The 13,502-nt window shown below is 40.6% G+C and overlaps 1 protein-coding gene across 2 annotated transcripts in view; it reads right to left on the bottom strand.

The window, feature by feature from the left end:
- Positions 1-13,502, bottom strand: part of TBL1XR1 (TBL1X receptor 1) — a 179,546-nt gene that overhangs the window by 84,015 nt on the left and 82,029 nt on the right. For both annotated transcript variants that reach the window (XM_045294981.1, XM_004708592.2), the window contains exon 2: positions 9,133-9,206. The gene's annotated coding sequence lies outside the window, so the exon portion shown is untranslated. The remainder of the gene's footprint in view (positions 1-9,132; positions 9,207-13,502) is intronic.

The following is a 13,502-nucleotide window of genomic DNA, read 5'->3' as shown; positions in this document are numbered from 1 at the left end:
TTCCCGCTATTTGATTTTTTTTTTTTAACTGAAGACAGAATTTTTCTATGTAACTCACTAGTTTTTTGAAAATCAGATCTGGAGAGGCGGCGCCATCAATTCGTTACATTTAATAATACCTCTTCAAAAAGACGTGTTCTCTAAAGCCATAAAACAATGACAGTAACCACTTCCATAGTGAATTAAACATTAATTTACAGTGCTCTTTCATAGTAAAAGGGAACAGATCATTGGCTCCACAGTACAAACCACTCTTGGAAGGGTCTCAATTATTAGGAATCCTATTCTCAGTGTTGCAAATCCGTAACTTTTTTTTTTTTAAGCAAATGTCCTATTGTGAATTGGGTGGAGAAAATTACTTAACTTTTATCAATTTCGCTGTGATGATTTGAGTTCTTGAAGAAAAAAAAATGTTATCCCCACACACTAGGACAATTTATGAATCAGGTCATTACAAATTTACGCTGAGAAACCTGAATGCTAGTAAACTATACCGCTCCCCCTCCCTGTTGTAACTCGGGCTGGTATGTCCTGCCTACAGCCTTTCTCTCTTCACTCCACCTGCCAGAGCAGATGGCAGCTTCATACTGCAAGCACCTGTGGACTCTTTCTGGCCTCAGGTCAGGAAAAAGGTGTAGAGGATCTAGTAAACTATGCTCCTCAAAGCAGCATCCCACTAACGAGGAAAGGTGGGTGGTGCACAGGAACGTTGCTGTCCTTAGCTGTCCTTGGATGCTATCAAGTCTAATCTCACTGATAGCCTAAGAACAACAGACAGACCCCTGGCCCCCGCCAGAGGCATACTGAAAATGGGCGGGTCTGAGGCGTGTTCAGGCCAGGGTATTTTCAATATGATTCACTAACTAGTCCTCTTCGGTCTTCCTTATTCAACGTCCATCTTCCACACGCATATGAAGAGATCTGAAAACACCGTGGACTGGGCCAGGCACAGCGTAGTCTTCAAAGGGACATCCTTGCTCTTCAACACGTTAAAGAGGTCTTGTGCAGCAGATCTGTCCACTGCGAGAGAGAGTAGGTGAATAAAAGCAGCTTCCCTGTCCAGAGGAAGGGGCTGGCATGTTTTGCAGCATGTTTTATGTGGTCTCACAGAGGTCCTCAGACGATGTGAGCCCAGTTGCTCACAACAGTAAGCGATCATTTAAGGCACCCCGTAGCGTACTGGCCTCCTTCCCCTTCCTCTCCTTACTTCATGAGTCTCCCCAGGGACCTTTCAGGATTCATCTATCACGTAGAGCAGTTGTACTCGAGGGTCCACTTCTACACAAAGCAAACCCACGACAGTCAGTGTTCCACATGTTTCTGTTCACACCAGGGAAATCATATTATACCAGCTTCATTTTCATAATCCGTGGGTGATTATTGGTCCTATGGTTATTGGTAGATCAGAACAGGAGGAAAACAGAAGGCCTGATGAGACGGCCATGAATCCTTTCTTAAAGGTATGGTTGTGCTTCAAAGTACTTTCAGTCACCAAGACAGTTCAAATTATCCCTGGCGCCCTCCCCCCCAAATGTGTATAAAACACATGACAAGATCCAAATTAGAACTACCTTAATAAACTCTTCTCACCTATCAAATCAGGTGTCTTAATAACAGCCAGCAAGACCAGTTATATTAAGAAAGGATTAAGTCACTAATACCTGCAATTCTCACACTGGCTGGAATCATTTAAGATGTTATGCTCCAAAACAACCCAATTCCAACAAGGAAATCCTCAACAGGATTTCCAAGGCTGTAATCTTTCTAGACCAAAACTCTTGAACATTAAGTTGATTCCTATTCATAGCAACCCTGCAAAACAGGGTAGTTTCCTCTGTGGGTTCCCGAAACTAATTTTTTAATGGGAATATAAAGCCTCCTCTTTCTCCTTCTGAGCAGCCGAGGGGTTCGAACTGGTAATCTTGTGGTTAGCAGCCCACCTCGAAACACAACATCAAGGCTCCTCTGATCTTTACAAAAGCGGAGTTCAAACGACCCACATTTCAATCAGCAGTCACACAGTCACACGCGTCCCCCCCAAAATAGTATGAATAGTTATTTTGGTGAATTTGGAAATATAATTATATTTATACACTTACACACAAATCTATGGTGAGATATATTACATAAAAAAGAGTACTACACAGCTATATAAAATGATTAGTTATTTCTATATACGTTCTAAGTCGCAGAGGGCACTATTGTGTATGCTTTTATAAAGCTTTCAACAGTTATATTTCCTACAATAATGCTTTCGAACTTTATGTGCAACTCATTAAGATGACATTAAAATGGGACAATACATAGACATCAAAAGGCTTGTGGGAAAATGGAATTAAAAAGAGTGGATTTCTGAGATCCACTCCTGTATTTATGTGTTCTTTATGATGCTTTTTAACACAAGTCTACAAGATGTTAGACAATATGAAGATAAGCCATTATTTTTAAATTGTTTAGAGCTTTAAGACTTTCCTCATTAAAAGCTGAAAATTTTAAATATGTTAAGTATGCAAAATATGTCAATAAAGAACCTCCTCTAGAGTTTGGCAGAGTGACAGGATACAAGTTCATCAAACAGAAGTCCATTGGACTGTTACACACATCGGATAAGACCACAGAAGAGAAGATCAAAAAGGTGGTACCCTTCACAATAGCCAAACACAAACTGAAATATCTAGGGACATACCTGACTAAAAGAACAAAAGATCTATATGGGGAAAACTACAGAACACTGTTACAAGAAACCAAGAGCGACCTCAACATATGGAAGAATATCCCATGCTCGTGGATTGGAAGACTCAATATAGTCAAGATGTCAGTTCTACCAAAGGCATCTTTCTTCAAAGAAATGGAAAAACCAATTACCAACTTCATATGGAGAGGGAAGAAGCCCAGAATTAGCAGAGACCTCCTCAAGAAGGGCACAGTGGGAGGGCTTGCTTTACCTGACTTTAGCACATACTATACAGCCACAGTTCTCAAAAACGCATGGTATTGGTACAATGACAGATACATACTCAGACCAATAGAAAGGAACTGAAAACCCAGAAATAAAATCATCAGCATACAGACAACAACTGATCGTTGATAAGGGCCCCAAAAATATCCCATGGGAAGCAGATGCCCTCTTTAACAAGTGGTGCTGGGAAAAAATGGATATTTACCTGCAGAAAAATGAAGCAAGAACCTTATCTCACTCCATGCACAAGAATCAACTCAAGGTGGATCACAGACTGTGAGGTAAAATCTTAACTACTGGGCCATCAATGAGGGAATTGGGACAAACCTGAGAACTTTGCAGGGAATACATAGGCTATTGGAACTAGGGAACGACACAAATACAGAAGAGGCACAAATTGACAAGTGGGATAGACTGAAGATAAAACACCTGTGTACACCACCGCTGAAGACAAAGCAGGTGAATTATGCAAATGTAGTGAAGAAAGCTGATGGTGCCCAGGTATTAAAAGATGTAGCGTCAGGAGTCTTAAAGGCTTGAAGGTAAACAAGTGGCCATCTAGCTCAGAAAAGCCACAAAGCCCACATGGAAGAAGCACACCAGCCTGTGTGATCACGAGGTGTCGAAGGGATCAGGTATTAGGCATCACTGGAACAAAAAATCCTATCATTGTGTGCTCATCTCCCTGATACGATCGCTGAAGACAAATGGGTGCATATGCAAATGTGGTGAAGAGAGCTGATGGTGCCCGGCTATCAAAAGATATAGCACCTGGGATCTTAAAGGCTTGAAGGTAAACAAGCGGCCACCTAGCTCAGAAGCAACAAAGCTCACATGGAACAAGCACACCAGCCTGTGTGATCACGAGGTGTCGAAGGGATAAGGTATCAGGCATCATTGGAACAAAAAATCATATCATAGTGAATGAGGAGGGGAGTGCAGAGTGGAGACACGAAGCCCATTTGTAGGTCACTGGACATCCCCTTACAGAAGGGTCTCGGGGAGGAGACGAGCCAGTCATGGTGCGATGTAACAACGATGAAACATACAAGTTTCCTCTAGTTCCTAAATGCTTCCAATGTCCCTCTCCAGAAAAGGGGTCTCCTGACAATGTCTCAAGTACGTAACAGGAAGCCTTGCCAACCCCTGGCCCTTAAGGAGCAATCAGTCACATTTGAAGTGTCCTCCATCCCAAGGGAGGTTGGTTCATCCATTCATTAGGTCTTCAGTATCTGACAACACGTAAGATTTTCAGTGGCTACTTTCTCTGAAGTGGTCAGCAGAGTCCTCCTTTGTTGTCTGTTCTTGTCTGGAAGCTCCACTGAAACCCACTGCCTTTAGGTGACCCTGATGGCATTTGAAGTACCTGTGGCACAACTGCCAGCATCACAGCTACACACAAGCCACCACAGTATGCTAAACCGACAGACAAGTGGTGGGACATGGACTTAGAATGTCAGAAAGGAAGAACATACTCAGCATATACCAAGTAGAAAGATCTGACGGCAAATCCAAGTTTGGGGCTGCAATACTGAAAACTCCTATGAGCAAAATATTGACTGATGAAGGAAGAATCAAAAGATGATGGAAAGAATACACCGTACCAAAAGGAACGAGTTGACATTAACTATTTCAAGAGGTAGCATAAGATCAGGAGCCAATGGACCTGAGGGAAAAAGTCCAATCTGCACTGAAGTCACAGGGTTCCAGGAATTGACAGAATGCCAATTATCTATATTTGAACAGAAGGCAGACAGACAGACAGACAGACAGACAGACACACACACACACACACACACACACGGCGGGGGGATTCTAAAATTGATTCTGGTAAGGATTGTACAATTTTTCTTGATATGGTTGAACTACTGAATTGCATGATATATGGATTAGGTGCCAATAGAAATAGTTTTAAACAAAGAAAGACCATCAAGGACATGGGTTGACACCATAGCTGCAAAACTAGGCTCAAGCTTGAACAATGATCGTGAGGGCGGTGCAGGATGAGGCAGGATTGGGTTGGGTTGTGCACGGGGTTCACTATGAATGAAAATGGACTCAACACACAAAAACTGCAGCCAGAGGTACTTTCAAAGAATGGATCTGCTTCCAAAAAACATCACAACTGCAAAGTTCCTACAGAGCAAGGTTGTGCTGTACAGCACACAAGGCTGCTGTAAGTTGGAATCAACTCAACACCAATTAATTCTGGCTAGGCAGACAGAATCCTTCTGGTATTGGTTTTAATACAACATAAAAGAAACATTCATGCAAATATTGTTCGGAAACAAAAATTTTGGCCTAAGGGGGGGGAAAAATAACGGAGTTCTTAGATACATTGAAGGTTTGAGGGCTGAGAAAGTAATAGGAATAAAGTGAGTACCTTGTTATCTCAAAAAGCAAGAAAACAATTGAAGACCAGTAAGAGTCATTTCAAAAAGACTTAGAAATGAACTTGCAAAGGTTTCCCTGGCCCAGAAAATTTGGACATCAATAAGAATATAGGGGGAGGGAGGAGAAAAAAGAGGAGCTCATACCAAGGGCTCAAATAGAAAATAATGATGCAACATATGTACAAATGCGTGCGGTATGACTGATGTATAGAATGTTGTAAGAGCTGTGAGCGCCCCCAATAAAACGATCTTTTGAAATAAATAAGAATATAGACTGCAATGAATTCAGACACATCCAGTACATTGCCATCCATGATATTACTAAAAAAATCATAATAAAATTTCATTTACTACCTTTCTAGGATTTTACGAAACAAGTCAGTCTGCTGAAAATTGGTAAATAAAAGGAAATGATTGAAGTATTTAGTATCATTCCTGCACAAATTACCAGAGTTGCCAAACAGATATTGGAGAAATTCCCCTGCATTGAAATATTGCAGTTAATAAACGAGGGCTTGAGAATCAGAAAGCCAATAGCTTATCTATTGGTTCTCAACCTTCCTTAGTGGTTGAGTGGTTTTCAACCCTCCTCATGCCTCCACCCTTTAATACAGTTCTCATGTTGTGGTGACCCCCAACCATGAAATTATTTTCACTGCTACTTCATAACTATAATTTTGCTACTGTTATGAATTGGGTGACTCCTGTGAAAAGGTCGTTCAACACCCAACCCCCAAAAGGGGTCGCGACCCACAGGTTGAGAGCCCTTGATCTAGATAAAATAGTTACTAATATTGAAAGCCAAGATATAACCAACCATATTACCGCTCCATGAAAGTACACATGAAATATTCTGCCACCTCAACCATAAAGCAAAACCCACCACTGAGACAATCTGGCAGAGAAGCACCACTCCCTAGGGGAGGGTGTCCAATGCTGTAAATCCTTATGGGGCAAAAAAAAAAAAAAGCCTTATGGGGCAAACACTCACACCTTTCTCCCTCGGAGCAACTGGTGGGCCTGATCCGCTAACCTTTCAGTTAGCAATCCCACTCGTGACCAAGCAGGGCTCCTTTCCATGGTAGAGGGGGAAATCAGATTGTCTCTAAATATAACAAATATACAGAAAATACAAAGAAAAGAGGAGCATACCAGAGATGGAATCCATAAAACCCAGAATATAGAACACAACAAGGCCAGTAAAGAAAGCCCAAGGGAAAAAACAACTAGCGTTACAATGTAACCTGTTATGCTTGGTATGAAAACATAGACACAAAAACAAAAACACCCTGCTGTCTTTGAGTTGCTTCCAACTCTCAGTGGCCTTATTTAAGAGATTCTGAGACCTGAAGCCTGTATGAAGCAGGCCGCCTTGCATTTGCCAGCTGAGGCTGTTGAATTTGAACTCCCAATCCTGAGGTTAGCATCCCAATCATTAGCCCACAGCCACCCTCTTTATGAGCAGATCAGGAAATGGCAAAGTAAATGGATATTATTCAGTGATTTTGAGAAATTGCTGTTTGTTTTTATAGTGTAATGATTGTGGTTATATTTCTAAGTAATTTGTTATTTCCATAGATACATTCTGAGATATATAGGGATGCAATCACATAAAATATAGAACTGGGGAACAAGACTGTTAAAGAAACAAGACTGGAGCTAGGTGAGAGTTCTTAATACTATTCTCTGTGTTCAGATATTTGAAACTTTTACACTACAATAATATACACTTTATTGAAAGAGGTATAAAGGAGGCATAAAATATTTATACAGAGGGGAAAAACACAGCCATTGAGTCTGTTCCAGGTCAGAGCAACACTGCAGGACATAGTACAGCTGGCTCCTTAAGGCTTCTGCGGCTGTAAATCTTTACAGAAGCAGACTGCCACGTCTTTCTCCCTCGGAGCAGCTGGTGATGGGTTTGAGCCGCTGGCTTTTCAGTCAGCAACCCAACATTTCAATCCACTGTGCCACCAGGACGCCTTTTATACAGAACGCACCCTGTGAACCAAAATTCATTCATTTATTTAGATACGAGGAATTTTAACACTAATTGCATCTAGGTAAGCAAAGATAATTAAAAAATAATATGGCCCTTGGTGGCACAGTGGGCTATGTATTGGGCTGCTAACTACAACATTCACTGGTTCAAAATCACCAGTAGGCTCCAGAAAGACCTGGTCTTGGAAATCTTGCCTACGAGTCAAAATCAACTCAGCGGCAGTGAAGTATACCCAGAGCTGGTGTGTTGCCTGTATATATGATCCCACCACAATAAAAAATAACACAGGGATTATTAACAAATCTTATGAATATGCTTGGGATGCCCGATTTAATATTTGTTTGTAAACTACTTTGTGCGTGCGTGCGCCTTCCATGAGACTAGGCACTTACAAAAGATGTATCATTTTATAATAGCTGACAGATACCCAAGAGGCCTGTGCAGCTGGTTTTCGTGGACATGATACCAACGGTGGTTAAGGTTCCAACAAACAAGAAAACAGAGGCTTTAATCGTGAACTTCAAAACAAGTACGGCATTTATCATTTCTGTCAGATTAAAGCCCCTGCTGCCCCCAACTGGTTTTCTCCCTGAACTTTTGTGGGCAGGGAGGGATGAGGGCAAATGGTCTCGTGCTAGCCAAGGCTATCATGTATTAGCTCAGCTTCTGCCCCGCCCACTCCCAATCCAGGAAGGATTCAGAAACGAGTTTAGCTTCAGTGAGTCCTTTTATTTATTAACGTGCTGATAATGTAAACCTTTAAAATAAAGCATTTCCTGTAAATATTTTCGCAGATAATTTATTGCACTCATTTCATCTTCCAAATTTTTAGCATTTTCAGTTCAGACTGATACATGAATGATTGATCTCCTACCAAATTGTGTAGACCTTATTAATCAATTCCAATAACTTCTTTGATTTAATGTTTGAAAATAATTTATGTGAAAATAACATAAAATTCTTGTTGCACTATAGATATTTTCAAATAGAAGATTTTATTGTTTAAGTAATTTATCCTATGACCCAATATATTTAAGGGGGCTCATTCTGGAAATCTAGTTTACGTATAATACAGATAGAATAAACTTACTAAGAAATTCCCATCTGACCCTATCATCTAATTTAAAAGAGAAATTGCAAATGTGTCTCCAAGATACCAAGCATTATTTAGGAAAGGGAGCAAATCCCAACTTCTACATACCAAATATTCTTTTACTATGGTGAAAGATTTGCTAAAAGATCATTTTAAACAGGTAAGAATGGCTGTTTGAAATTGTTGTTTTAAAAAAATTGAAATGTTTATCAATTTAATTGCCCATTAACTATAAATATTAGATAAGTGGAATACACAAAAACAGACCATATATTGTAGTAAGATGACAAACACACAAGAGTTTTGACTGTCATTATCATGTTTAACAAAAAAAAAAAAACATATTCACAACACATGTATTATTGGTTAAAAACAGGGACATGCACTAAATACTTTTAATCTGGATAACCATTCAGAGGTTATAAAACTACAAGTTATGGAAATCTTATAAATAAAAGCTATTTTTTATTTAATATTCAAAACTTAGTTTAAGTACCTTAAATTATATATTAAAATAATTTACATAGTTTGAAAAACGAAGTATTTTAAATTATATACTGAAAATATATATGTAGTTGGAGAACATATTATCTTGAGATGCTTTCAAAATCTGTATAAGATTCTTAAAACAAGAGTACTAAAAAGCAATTCCAATACTGGTATTGGGAAGCTATGGAGTTCTTACCATTGGCAGTGCATTGATGTGGGATGTGCAACTGAATATCCAGAACCACCAATCACAAGGTGTTGTTGATGATACTGGGAAAAAGAAAATAATACAGTCAGTGAGCCTCAGTTCACCCACACAAATAGCAGGTAACAGCCCAAATGCCCATCAATAGTAGAATGGACACAGAAACTCTGGGACACACACACAACGCAATACTATGCATCCCTAAAAACCAGCTATGAGCTCAGAACACACTTCGTGGCATGGAAAGCATTATGCTGAGTGAAGTTACGTCCATATTGTAAATCCACTACTGTAAGGATAATCAGCAAGGCGAAAGACAGGCTTCCCTGATCCCAGGTCATGTAATCTTCTAATCTGGTCTCCCAAGCAACCAGGTAGACAGAGTACCTACTTAGCATCCATGAACCATGAATCACCCCTCCTCTATATGTCTGCCTTAAAACGATTCAGTTGCTGCCATCCAAAACTGAACTAAATACAGCCACCCCAAGTTACCAGACACACTTAACCACAGTGTTAGGCTAACTGTATTGGAAATTCAAGTCAAGGGGGGACTTGTATTTCTCCAAGAAGGCGACTGCATTTCTGTTGGTGGGTAAAGAGGGGGAGGAGCAACCTCCCTTAGAAGAGAACAAAAACCTGTAATACTTAGAGAGATCCCCAGGAGAGAACACCTTCCTATTTTAATGTTCCGAGCTGTTCCTAATTGGACACTTTTGACCTAGTTTCTCTGCAGCCCTTGGTGACCCAGCCACGTGCTACAGAACCCCAGGACTTTAGACTCTTCTCTGGGCACACAACATGCTCCAAAAGATACACCTGAAGGAATCAAGAGTAGAAACACCACTAACTAAACTGGGCTTTACCTCAAATTCACCTGTAGCCCTGGGACGTAAGGCTGAAACTCCCCACTGTGAGGAGCAGGTCATTGCTATTCCAGGAGCACACACAGAACTGCAGTCAACTTCGGTTCCCCTCTGTCACCTTGAGGGTGCCCAGTGAACGGTGGCCAAGGACTTAATGTTTTAATGTGCTCCTTGTTTTCTATGATATACATTATTCTGATAGACATGGCTCTGGCTTTAGTTTCTGGACACTTACGGGTTTAATCCGTACAAATCTGCAATTCATGTATTACAGTTCGTATTCGTATACTTGCATGATTTCCTTTTATCAACAGTGTTTCATATTCTAAACCAGTGGCTACATGATTATCTTATACCCCGGGGAATGATTGATAATGTTCTCTAAAATAAAATTTTAATGATGACTCTAAACTAAGCCAGAGACATATATAAACCATAGATATATATATGAATGGATGTTGGGCTCCAATTTAATTCTAGTCCCAAGCTACAGATAAGTTCTAATGACATGGCCCTGCTTAATGCCTGCCCTCAATAAGAGACCACTGAAGATATGGTTGCTCAGCAAAATCTGTTGAAGAAACTAGGTGGTTTTGGACATTGAAAGTACAGTTTCTGGTGTCTTAAAACAAGCGGCCCTCTACGGGAAGCATCCACTTAGTCCACATGGAAGAAACACACCAGCCTGTGTGATCCAAGGACTAGAAATAATAAAATCCACATCTAAGAGATGGAATGGTATTAGAGCAGTGGTTCTCAACCTTCCTAATGCCGCAGTCCTTAATAGTTAGTTCTTCGTGTTGTGGTGACCCCCCCAACCATATAATTATTTTCTTTGCTACTTCATAACTGTCATTTTGCTACTGTTATATATTGGGCAACCCCTGTGAAAGGGTTGTTAGCCACGCACACCCCCAAAGGGGCCGTGACCCACAGGTTGAGAACCTTTGTATTAGAACTGGCTCACAGTGGAATCCCAAAATCCATTTCCTGGGTTAACACATGGATTTAGCCTCTGACCACACTCAAAGGATATGACTAGCCTTGGTACTAGGCAGACTGCACTGTAGAGCGGATTGAGGCAGGTCTAGTTAGGTTAAAATGAAATGTCATTTGATCTTTTTAACCCATTTTAAAGTTATTTCAGTTTAAAGAAAATTGAAGGGGAAATACACATGGATTAAGCCTCTAGAGAATCTCTTCTGACCATACAGCAGGGATGTGAACATACTTTCTATCATCCAGAGAGCACTGGAAAGTAGATCACTGCAGGTGCAGTTAGGTTAAAATTTAACACCTTATTATTTGATCTACCTTTTGACCCATTTTAAAGTGTAAGTTTTTAATAGTTTCTGCCTTCTTTTCTATTGAGGTTCGTTGTGTGGGTTTGGGGGGCTGTTTTACTTTGTTATTGATGGTTTTATGTTTTCCTTTTGTTTGGTATGGTTTTCTGCATATGAAATTCAGGATAGGTGAATCTTTAGAAATAATAACTAGATTAATCCTTTCTTGGGGAGATGGCAGCAGAGGTTGGGGGAAATGAGGAACTGATAACAAGTACAAGAAAATGTTCTAAAATTGATTGTGGTGATGACTGTACAACTTTTAATATGGTTGAGCTATTGAATTGTAGATGTGAACTATGTGTCAATAAAAACTTTCAGAATAGCGTCTGGGGTCTTACAGGCTTGAAGGTAAATAAGCGGCCATCTAGCTGAGAAACAACAAAGCCCACATGGAAGAAGCACACCGGCCTGTGTGATCACAAAGTATTGAAGGGATCAGGTATCAAAATGAACAAAAAATCATTATCATTGTGAATGAGGGGGCAGTAAAGACTGGGGACCCAAAGCCCATCTGTATGTAACTGGACATCCCCTTACAGAAGGGTTGTAGGCAGGAGACCAGCCAGTCAGGATGCAGTATAGCAACGATGAAACATACAACTTTCCTCTAGTTCTTTAATGCTTCCCCCCACACACCCCCAACTATCATGATTCCAATTCTACCTTATAAATCTGGCTAGACCAGAGGGTGTACACTGGTACAGATGGGAACTGGAAACACAGGGAATCCAGGACAGATGATCTCTTCAGGACCGGTGGTCAGAGTAGCAATGCTGGGAGGGTAGAAGGAAGGTGGGATCAAAAAGGGGAACCGACTACAAGGATCTACAGATAACCTCCTCCCTGGGAGACAGACAACAGAAAAGTGGGTAGAGGGAGACATAGGATAGTGTAAGATATGGCAAAACAATAATAATTTATAAATTATCAAGGGTTCATGAGGGAGGGAGAGGAAAAAATAAGGAGCTGATGCCAAGGGCTCAAGTAGAAAGCAAATGTTTTGAGAACGATGATGGCAACAAATGTACAAATGCGCTTGACACATGATGGATGGATGTGTGGATTGTGATAAGAGTTGTACGAGCCCCCAATAAATTGATTTTTTTTTAAATTTGAAATATATATTCAGTGTGCCCTAAAGCCGAAGATTTCAATAACAAAACTTTACATGTTTTAAAGACTATTAACTTGGGTCTTTAATCTTCCTATGCATAAATATCACAAGCAGCGACAGTGATTGAGAGCTTAACCTGCGCCATGCACTGATTCTTTATAGCTCAACTTGACCTAGGATCACACACCCCACATACACACATGGGGGGAGGGGGAGACACCAATAACAGTGAGATATGCAGAATTGGCTTTCAAACCATTCGATCAAAACTTTGGAAAAGTGGAATCCTGGCAGAGATTATGTTTGAGAGGGTTTACCCAGCCTTCCTGAGGGTTTACCCAGCCTTCCTGATTGGCAAGCCACAGTACAATGGCAATCCCAGAATCTTTCAGGTCAATGTAATGGTATTTCCCACAGGTGTTACCAGAGTGACTGTCGGATGGCACACTTGACAGACCAGTCACACCATGTGCTAACTTCCCATAAGAGTGGTATCCAGCTAATTACCAGAGAAAAAGCACTTCCTAGAACATGAAGCTGCTTTATCTCATAGACCACAGAAGGGAATTAAAAGATCAACGATGTAATACAGAACACACATTTAATTATATCTTAGGTGCTCTGTGCCCATCTACCCTCCCCCACCCATTTTATACTCTTCTAGCCACACTGACACATTCTACTGCCTTTCCTGCCCCAAAGGGTGCCGGGGCCAAGTGAGGTATGCCAGTTGAGGTAGCCACAGAGGGGTACTGGGATATCCCACGCACACCCTGCTGCTCCAGGAGCTAGAAGAGCTAATGAAAGACAGGTAAGATCTCTTTATTGAGCAAAATATTTCTGTTATATCTTGTTCTCCCATCCATATTGCTCAACTCCACTGCAATAGTTGATATATGACAGTAAGTGAAAATTATTGCTACCAGTTTATATATACAACAGTTTACTCCAAACACAGCATGATTAGACAATGTCTCTGACACCAGGGGATGGCTGCAGACAAGTTCTTATAGTAATATAATTAGTCGTATGAAG

This window comes from Echinops telfairi, unplaced genomic scaffold (assembly GCF_000313985.2).
Source record: "Echinops telfairi isolate 266 unplaced genomic scaffold, ASM31398v2 ScPeMD7_4225;HRSCAF=4972, whole genome shotgun sequence".
NCBI classification, from domain to species: Eukaryota; Metazoa; Chordata; class Mammalia; order Afrosoricida; family Tenrecidae; genus Echinops; species Echinops telfairi.
The sequence above is the reverse complement of the archived record's forward strand: the minus strand, read 5'-3'. Positions and strand labels throughout refer to the sequence as shown.